A 9,251-nucleotide genomic window follows, 5' to 3' on the forward strand; every position below is an offset into this window, starting at 1 on the left:
TAATAGAAACCATCATCTTCATCCTTTATAAAAATGGGATTATAGCCCGGCACACAACGAGACTACATTTCCCAGCCTCCCTTGCACTTAGGTGTGGTCATGTGCCCACATTCTCTCCAGTGGCACCTCTGGCTTTTCTGGGTCCCTTAAGAGAGCTGGGCCTACCTTCTCTGTATTCCTTTCCTCCACCACTTTCTGGGGATGGAAGACAACAGGGCCTTGGGGTACAGCAGACCCCCTGAAATAAAGAGCCTGGGCTCTTCCCCGTGGAGAACTGCCCTGCCCGCTTGAACCCTAACCGGGGTTGTTAAGTGAGGAGACACTGCTGTTCTGTGAAGGCCTGGAAAACATAAAGCCTGCACGCTATAGCCGCCAACCAGGCTTTTCTACGCTCAGTGTGGCAGAGCTGGCGCCTGAGCGGGCTGTCAGGCTCCAGGAGTCGGTCAGCTCCTACTTGCTGCGGTGCATGGTCACGGGGATGGTCCTACAGCACGAGACCCAGCACTTCCAGCTGTGGTTCATTTTGCCAGTGCTCCTGGCCTCAGCCATGCTCCGCTGCTGGTGAGTTTGGAGTCAGGGTTTCCGAAATGCTGCCACCTCCCCCCCGACCCCCCAGCTCTGCAGAGGGAGGAGCCAAGACCATTTCACCTGCCCCCGTCAGGGGAGCTGGACAGAGCACCTGGCTGTGCTGCTTAGCAAGCTGGGACTTCCAGCTCAAGGCCTGGTGCTCTCGCGGGACAAGGCTGCCATCCGCCACCAGGCCACCTGTTCCCTCTGGGGAACTCAACTGTGTGCTCTTTCCAGCTGCATTTCAGTACAGATGCTGCATTTCACGAGTTGCTCTTGAACATCCCACAGGGCCCCCGTGTCTCCCAGGGCTCCTCAGCCCTCTGTAAGTGAGGCCCACAGAGGTGAGGTCTCTGCACACCTCCACCTGCCCACCCACAGTCCTGGAGTGCCAGCGGGTCAGGATACACGTGGATTGGGGTGAGTGGGTATGGTCACCCCGGTCCCTGGCAGCTCCAGTCCCAGTCTGTATAGAGAGAAATGAAGGCACCAAGAGGCCAGGGACTCATTTAGGGTCAATCCTCACCAAGCAAGTGGGTGGCAGTGTGGGGTGAAGGCTCTGCCTTCGGTGCACCCAGTGGATGGTGGGTAGCATCCCGCAGACCCCTTTCCCATCTCCATGCTCGGAGCCCTCTAACCCCTCCACCGCACCATCTGTGCCCCCATGGTGAGGAAAACCTCATGCCTGGCCTGTTGCCCGGAGCCAGAAGCACCGGGAATTCCCGTCCCTGGCGGGGACAGCCCTTGACCAGGGGCTGATGGTGAGGACGTATGATATCCCCACTCTCTCCCCCAAGTAGTGACTCTGAGGGAGCCAGGGTGACCATCTGCTTGGGGCTGCACCGTGTCCTCCCCGACCCCAATTCGCAGGTCAAAGCCCTAACCCCTCACATCTCAGAACGTATTTGGAATTAAGTCGTGGCCAGTGTAACTGGTTACGCTGAGGTAACACTGGAGGAGGGTGGGCATGGCTGAGGAGGAGAACGGGCATGGCTGGCGTCCTCATGGGAGGGGCAGTGCAGGCACAGACACACAGGGAGACGCCGTGGGAAGGGGGGTGATGCTGCCACCGGTCCAGGCACCACCAGCGGCTGGGGAGAGGCGGAGCAGCTCCTTCCCTGATACTCTCAGAGAAAGCACGGCTCTGCCAGCACCCTGACCTGGACTTCTGGGCCCCAGGACTAGGAGACACACCGTTTCTGATGTTGAATGCCTTCCATTTGTGTTTCGGCATTGCTAGGCAGCTAACGCACCTACTGTGGGGCTTTACCTAACAGCCGTGGCTGTGTCCTGGCACACCTCCCTGCCTCCTAGGTGCTGCCTCCCGCTCACCTGAGTCATTGCCACAGGTGCCAACTGCTCCTGGGAAATTCCGCCTAAGATAAGGTGACCAGTCATCCCGCTTGTGGCGGGACAGTCCCGATTTTTAACAATTTGTCCCGCGTCCCATGGCGTTTTAAAAAAGACCCGATTTTTGGAAAGAACCGGGACTTTTTTTAAAAAAAAAACGCCACGGGATGCGGGACAAATTGTTAAAAATCGGGACTGTCCCGCCAAAAGCGGGACGTCTGGTCACCTTAGCGTAAGACCTCGGGTCCTAGGAGCGATGGCACCTTACGAGGGGCCGGCGGAGAACATGAGTGAGCTGGGTGCAGGGGAGAGTGGACGGAAGGGGCCGGCCACCGCTCAGCTCCTGCCGTGGGGGCTGCAGACTCAATGTTGCCTGAGCTTCCAGTTGCTTAAGAGAAACCCCAAATGTGAAATTTTTTAAAATAGCGACATCTGGTTTTTAAATATTGGCAATGAACTCCATTTGTTCGTTCTTTTAAGCTATCGCTCAGCTCCAACTCGAACATGTCTAGAGGTCAGACCTCGGGTCAAGAGCTTGGCAGGGAGCGCATACCTGCCTTGTGTGGCGAGAAGAGCTCTGAGCCAGAGGCCCGAGGCCCGAGATGGACTCAGGGGTCTTCCACCTGCTGGCTGAGCGTGCCTGCTTTACACACACACACACACACACACACACACACACACACGCTCCCTGAGCCTCAGGCACTTGTCTGTAAAATAGGTACCATCTCCTGGAACTTGCTTACTACTGGGGTGATCATGAAGGTGACCATATTTCTTTAGCAAACACTACGTGCAAGCAGGGCACTGAGCATGTGGGCAACTACTAAGTCTTGGGCTTCCTTCACCCCCCCCCCCTCGAACCCCTTCCCGCCCCCCCCCCCGCCCCCCCCGACCCCGCCGGGTCCTTAGAAGGAGCCACCATAATCATCCCAGCTTCACACACAGAACTGAGGCTGAGGGCTCACTGACTTGCCCAGGCCTCCAGCTCAGGTGGTGGAACCGAGTTCAGATCCAGGCAAGCTGCCTGCCGAGTTGGTGCTCTCAGCCAGGGCACGTGGCTGTCTCTCAGGATGCATTAACATCCTTTACCAATGGAGTCCTCCCTCTCCCTCCCCTCCTCTTTCTTCCCCTCCCCTCCCCTCCCCTCCCCTCCCCTCCCCTCCCCTCCTCTTTCTTCCCCTCTCCTCCTTTTTCCTCCCCTCTCCTCTTATAAATGGGGAGGAAGGAATGCAGGGGTGGCCCTGTGTCTTGGCCGGCAGCTGCTGCTCCAGGAGGAACTAGCGTAGGTTGATGTGGTTGGACAGGCTTCCTCGCCCGTCTGGACAGGGGCCAGTATGAGGCAAAACAGCCAGCCACCCTTTCTTCTCAGTTGAGCATTTCCCGTAAGTGGTGGCTCCCTGCCTGCTGGCTGGCCCGCCTGGTCCTGGTCCGCAGCCAGGAGAGGCCAGGGCTTCTATGCCCCCGGCCGGGCCTGGGCTGCCTGGCCACCCCCCTGCCTGGCCCATCCCAATCTTGGTCTGTGCTGCGAGTGTGTCTTAGAAAAGCCTGGATCCAGACCAGAGCCCCAGGTGGGTGTCCAGGCCTCTGTCTCCCTGACCTGAAAGTTCTCACTGCACGGTGGGGTCCTCCAGGGACTGTCCTCAGGGCCCGGTTCACCTTGTTGGGAGCAGATGGTACATGGAGTGAGCCCTGGATTCTAGCCCGATGGACCTCAGCTGGGCTTGGGCCTCCACGTCCCCATCTGTGAGGTGGGGAGTCGCTGCCCTGTCCACCCTGGCCGGCCGGCCGGGGCCCTCACCCACTCACCCACTGATTCTGTGCCGGATGCACTGGTCCAGGCACAGGGGTGCAGCATGCAGTGAGGTGCTGCCCGCGGAGGGCCAGTGTTCTAGTTGTAGGTGAGTTAAAGCAACCAAGTGAAAAAAGGAGTCACATGAGGTTTTAGAAATGAGCCCTCAATGCCTCAAGCAACGCTGAGCTGTGCAGCCGGGAGCCACACGTCCCGGTGGGACCTGGACATGCGGCGAGCTATCCGTGTAATCACACTGGCTGGAAGGCCTCGTAGAAAAATGTCACGTAAAATGCCCTTTTTGTAATTTGTAAACTGCTCACACGTGAAAACGATCATGTTTTGGATGTACCGGGGGTTAAAGAAAATTATGATTATAATCAGTTGCTCCTGTTCCTTTTTACTTTTCTAGCGGTGGTTCCTAGGCAATTTAAAATGACACATGTGGTTCAAATTACATTTCCATTACTAGGGAGTGCCGGGTGGGAATTGAAAGGAAAACAACACCACTGTGAACTTCAACATAAAAAAAAATTTAAAAAAAAATTGTGCTCAAATTTGAACAGTGGTAACCAGTATAATAAAGCCCCACATACTCATCCCAATTCAACATTCTCAGCCTGTGCAGTCTCTTTCTTGACATTAATACATTTCCTACTTCCCTCTCCTGTAGGATTTCGAAGCAAACTCTAACATCATGTCACCTGAATTTTTCGGCATGTGGCTCTAAAAATGGATTCTTAAAAAAACAAAGCCATAAGCTATTCAACTCCCGGCGGGTACCCAACACAAAACCCTGCTCAGGAATGTTCACAGCAGCGTGATTCATAGTAGCCAAAAGGTAGAAACAACCCAAATGAACGAACCAAGAGCTAAACAAGATGTGCTATACCTGTATGGTGAACTTTGCTCTGCAATAAGAAGGAATGAAACACCAATGCATGCTACCACATGGATGCACCTTGCACATGCTGTGCCCACTAATCGTAGCCAGATGCAAAAAGCCACACATGATCTGAGTCCACTTACATAAAACGTCTCAAACAGGCAAACCCATAGAGACAGAAAGCAGACTAGCGGTTGCCAAAGCCTGTACTAATTGCTAATTAGTACCGTTTCTTTTTTTAGGGTGAAGAAGCATTTCTGGAATTAGATAGTGGTGATGACGGCCCAACTTTGGGAATGTACTAAAAGCCACTCTATGTGACTCTTTAAAGGGGTAAATTTTATTATATGCGAAATGACATTAAGTCCTCACTTAATGCTTTTGATAGGTTTCTGACAACTGTGACTTTAAGTGAAACAACATCTCCTGAAAGCAAAGTTCCCCTAGGTTGATAGAAAAAAAGAGTTACGTTCCTGTGGTAAATTTCTAGTCACAAAAATCAATCTTCTAAATAAAGACCCAAAATGGCCCTGGCCAGTTTTCTCAATGGTTAGAGCCTCGGTCTATGGACCAAAGGGTCTTGGTTTCAATTTCCATTCAAGGGCATGTATCTACGTTGCAGGTTTGATCCTGGGCCCTGGTTGGGAAGCATTTGGGAGGCAACCAATCAATGTGTCTCTCTCATGTTGATGTTTCTCTCTCTCTCCTTCTCCCTCCCTTTCACTCTCTCTAAAAATCAATGTCCACTGAAGGGCCAGACACTCACACACCCACAGGGGCTCAGACTGGGACAATGTGGACATGCCATTCACCTCAGGTGCACATCTTCGGGCTGTGGGGGAAACCAGCGTCCCCAGAGAAAACCCACAGGCATGCAGAGAACACGCCAACTCCATACAGACGGTGGCCTGGGCTGGGAATCCATTTTTTCTCCCTCATCAACATTATAACAAAACGATGCTGCATGAAACAATGCCTTTTGAGAACCTGCTGTATATGTCCATTTCTAAAAGCCTCAATGTCATTATCATGTCTTAAAACTGAATAATAATCCTCAGGGCTATTCCCGGATTCCCTCATATTTTAACTTTCCTCTTTGTTCAAATCACATCGTAACCAGGCCCACACGAGGGGTGTGATAAATCTCTTTAAACCAGAAGGTTCCTCTCCCCAACCATTTTCTTGCACCATGTTTAGGGGAGGACCTGGGTCCTTGCATCTTCCCACAGGCTGCGTACTGTTGCAACCCTGGGGTGGGGGACCCCACATTCTCAGCCTTCAGGGAACCCCACATCACCCCCAGAGGCAGCTGGCATGAGATGGCAGACGATTTACCGAAGAAATGGCATATCCAGGTTGGGGCTGGGTCGAGCGCGCAGGGGAAGGGAAGGGCTGGGCCTTACCTGCAAAAAGTTTGCGGAATGAATGGTGGTGGTTGTCAGAGACCAGGAGTCCCCAACACAGGCCCGTACCTTCCCAGGCCCGTACCTTCCCACTGGGCCCACGCATCCTGCCAGGGCCCTTCCTGGTGCAGTGCGGGAGGGGGGGCGGAAACCTGAGTCTCTGTCCTCAGCCAGGTGCTTGGACCTGCCCCCGCCCACCAGGTGGACGCCTAACTCCCCTCGGGCCCATAAGGCTTTGCGGGGCGGGCTCTGCTATGCACTCTGCTGTGGTAGGCAGGCCTGTGCGATGATTCTGAAAGAGGTACATGTGAATTTGAGATAAACAATTGATGATTTTTTAGTAATAAGGGTGTCCCAAATATTTCATGGGACAAACCTACACTAAAAATTATTGTTGTTTATCTGAAGTTCCATTTCTCTGGGCTCCCCTTTTTTTATTTACCCGATCCGGCAACCCTATTGGGGGGGTTGGCAGGGCCATTGCCAGGTGCCAGGTGGGCAGATCTGAAGGACCAGCAGGATCTTAGGGAGTGCGAGGCTGAGGCTGTGGAGAGGCTGTTGGTCTGGGAATGACAGGTCTGGGGGTGCCACACCCAGCCTGCCTGAGGGGAGAATGGGTGTAGCTCAGGGCCTTTTCCAGCACCAGGTCTGATCACACACACGTCCTGCTCTCACTATTGAACTCTGTGCCAAGTGCCCTTCCCCACGGGATAAAGAGCAGAACATCCGTGTGGCCTGGACCCAGGCATGGGCCAGCCGTGCCCACACCTCTTGCCTCCCCAGCCGTGGTCCGGGCTGCAGGACTCAGCCACATCAGTTCACACTCAAGCTTCTGCCTCCTGGTCCAGGGCGTCTGATGACCCATCTGGGGGGAAGGGCTGGTCGCGGCCCCCAGTCCCAGATGTGTTTGCCCCAGGTACAAGCAGTATGGGGCCCACGGTCAGTGCTCAGGAAACAGCCAACTAAGCTGGATGTGCAGCGCCCATTCCTCTATGAAAACAGCTGCCCTTCAGTGGGCGTGACTCTGGCATGAGGCTCACCCCCTTGTTCTGCAAGGCCCATGGGGGTTCCTAGGACCCCAGGCCTCTCTGCTGATGACCACGAGTCTCTGTCACCAAGGCCACTGTTCTCTGAGCCCCTACTCGGAGGAGGCATTTTACACGTATTTCAGTCGAGGCAAAATCCCTGCTGGGTGAGGGTAGATAAGGCTCTGTTTTACAGATGTGGAGATGGGGTCAGAGAGGTGAAATCTCCTCCTCAAGGCCACCCAACCAGGGAATGGTGAAGCCACTTTCCCAGCCAGGCCTGCCCAACTCCAGATGTTGACCTTCAAGGGCCTTCCAGAGGCCAGTGGCTACCTAAGCCTGGAGCCCCTCCCCCTGAGTGGTCTGGCTCCAGGGCCAGGGATCAGAGATGAGCTGCCCCTCACAGCTCTGCTCCCCAACCCCCCTCTGGGCCAAGACGAGCAGAGGGTGGCTTGTGTCCGGAACCCAGCGGCCACATTCAGTGTTACCCGTGCAAGGAGTCATTGGTATTTCTAAAAGCCTCTGATCCCAAGAATTCCCCGAGGCCCTATGAAAAGCAGATTCCCAGGCCTGGTCCCGGTGATTCTGAAGCCTGGAGCAGGGCCCTGGAATCTGCCTCCTAACCAGCAGCCTCAGGTGAATCCCCTGCAGCTGGTTTCAGAGTCAACGGTGAATTCCCTGGAGAACCTCGGGCTCTCAGCCCACACCCCGAACCCCGCAGAGACTCCCGGGGCCCTCCTGGTGTGTGGGCAGGGAGGGTGCTTTCTCCTGGGAGTGGATTCTGGGCCTCCCAGGTCTGGCCCCGCCATCGGCATCCTCAGTCTGTGCCCCTGGTGGACAGGTTGGGGGTTGGAGAGAACGGCATGACCCATTGCTCGTGGGGTGACCTCCACGTGCTGGCAGCTGTGGGTGTTTCTCGAGGCACCCGTAACCCGATGGCTGACAATGACAGTTGGTCCCCAAAGGGGGCTTCCAAGGGGGTTTTCCTGCCTCTTCACCCCGTTGGGGACTCTCTGAGCCCCAACTTAACAGATACCAACAGCTGGTGGTTCTCAGGAGGGGAGAAAAAGCCCCTAAATGTTCGCCAACGGCTTCTCACCTCCACCTGCCCCCGCAGCTCCTCCCAGGCAGCAGGGGCCCAGCTTCTCAGTATGACACTCCTTCACACCAGCTTTGGGCTAGTCAGCCTTTCTAGGAAACCAGGCTTTGGCGGTTTAATCCTTACAGGGCGAAGGGTGGTCCAGAGGCCAGCAGCATCAGCACCGCCTGAGAGCTCGTTAGAGCTGCAGCACCCAGGCCCCACCGAGACCCCCTGCTCCTTAAAGGTGACATTCTAACCCCACATGCCCCCCCCCCCCCCACACACACACATACCTGCGGGCCTTTTGTGGGTCTGTTGAGGGAATGAAGGGGAACCCGCTCAGAGATCAGAACTTGGGCAGCTCTGTCTCCTCCTCCCCTCCCGGTCCATCCCCGGCCGATCACTAGGGGGGCAGCAGAGGTGAGTGTGTCAGATGCCTGGACCGGCAGCCCCTCTCTGGGTCACCAGTGATGGGAGGCAGGGGCCTATTGCCTGTGGCAGGAGGGCAAAGGGCAGGACTAGGGTGTTGGCATCCGGACTCTCAGCCGGGCCAGGAAACACTTTCAGGTGGCAAGCCTTCTCTCCGGGGAGATGCCTGGGAAGGCCTTACACCCAGAAACACTGCTATTACTGCCAATAAGTGACTGGGTGCTCAGTGTGTGTCTGCACGGATGCATGCAGCTGTCACTGTGGTCAGCAGTGATTCCCCAGCTGTGGCTGCAGCAGAGTCTGCTGTAAAAGGCAGATTCCAGGACTTCACTCCTGGCTTCTGAATCTCCAGGGCCAGGCCTGGGAATCTGCTTTTACTAAGGAGCCTGGGAAATCTTAGGATCAGAGACTTTTGGGAAACACTGAGTGGGCCTGCCCAATACTGACATTCATTCATTCATTCATGCACTCATTCACTCGCTCATTGGAAACTTACGGAACATCCACCTCATTCACTAATGCAGCCCCTGTGTTCCTCCCAGGATCACTGTTCAAGGTCCCCAAGTCCCCCTCTGGGTCCAAATCGTTCCCTCCCTGCCACCGCTGTGTAGGCGCCCCATCTCTCCTCTCCCCAGTGAGTACCCGGCCAGGGGCCCTCCAGGCTCCGCCCATCCCGCGCGGGGCGCCCACCTCCCAGCCTGCGACTGCGCTTTGGGCCGCG

The sequence above is a fragment of the Pipistrellus hanaki genome, assembly GCF_964339955.1.
Source record: "Pipistrellus hanaki genome assembly, chromosome: 4".
Lineage (NCBI taxonomy): Eukaryota > Metazoa > Chordata > Mammalia > Chiroptera > Vespertilionidae > Pipistrellus > Pipistrellus hanaki.